The sequence below is a fragment of the Eimeria mitis genome, genomic scaffold, assembly GCF_000499745.2.
Source record: "Eimeria mitis Houghton genomic scaffold, Emh_scaff2273, whole genome shotgun sequence".
In the NCBI taxonomy this organism is placed as follows: Eukaryota; Apicomplexa; class Conoidasida; order Eucoccidiorida; family Eimeriidae; genus Eimeria; species Eimeria mitis.
Window position 1 is genome coordinate 1 of NW_013570602.1, and position 809 is coordinate 809.

The following is an 809-nucleotide window of genomic DNA, read 5'->3' on the forward strand; positions in this document are numbered from 1 at the left end:
CTTGTCTAGTCCGCATGAATACGCCCAAACTGGGGCGATTGGGATACCCAGTCTTCAGTACAGGGGTACATGATGCATGTAAATCTACGTTAATTAGCTGACATGTAGGGGTTCGGAGGCGTACACATCGTACGCAGCTAATTTTGCACACCAGCATTTCGCCAGGCTTTTTGCCGAAAAGTTCCGCTTTAAAAAGGCTTAAGTCTCTTATCTACGCAGATGAAGACGCATTGATTATCTGCGAAGATGTGAGGAGCTGCTGCAAGAGGACTTCAAGCACGCTGCTCCTTAGTGATGAGTTGGTGCACCGTACGGAGAGAAGGCCACTGGGCGTACGTCCCCATTCCGAGGCCGACTGTATCTGACGTTCTGTTCCAGCGAGTGCATTGCGTTTGACGGAAAGCTCAACTAAGCATGGAATGTATTTCCCCCTTAGTGTCGAATGCCGAGTGTCGTTTGGGGGGCAGGATGACGACGAGGCACTCGTAGCTTCCGTGCATTCACCACTTGCAGGAAAGGCACAAGAGGCGTGAACACGCATGACCCCTGGTCTTCCNACAGAGGATTCGCCCCTAGACTCTCCTTCGTCGATGGGGAGGACGAGGAAACGCCCCCCAAGGCTACATAAGGAAACAGCCATGCGTATGCGGTCTGGGACCATGTCGAGCAACACCTTCAGACACACATAAACACACACACACACAACGGCACCCAATTGCGTCCGCAGTGCTCTAGCGAAGGCTACACACGGAATGTGCCAAATGCTTTGCTTCCGGATGCTGAAAAGACTAATTTGATTTTGCAGCCGC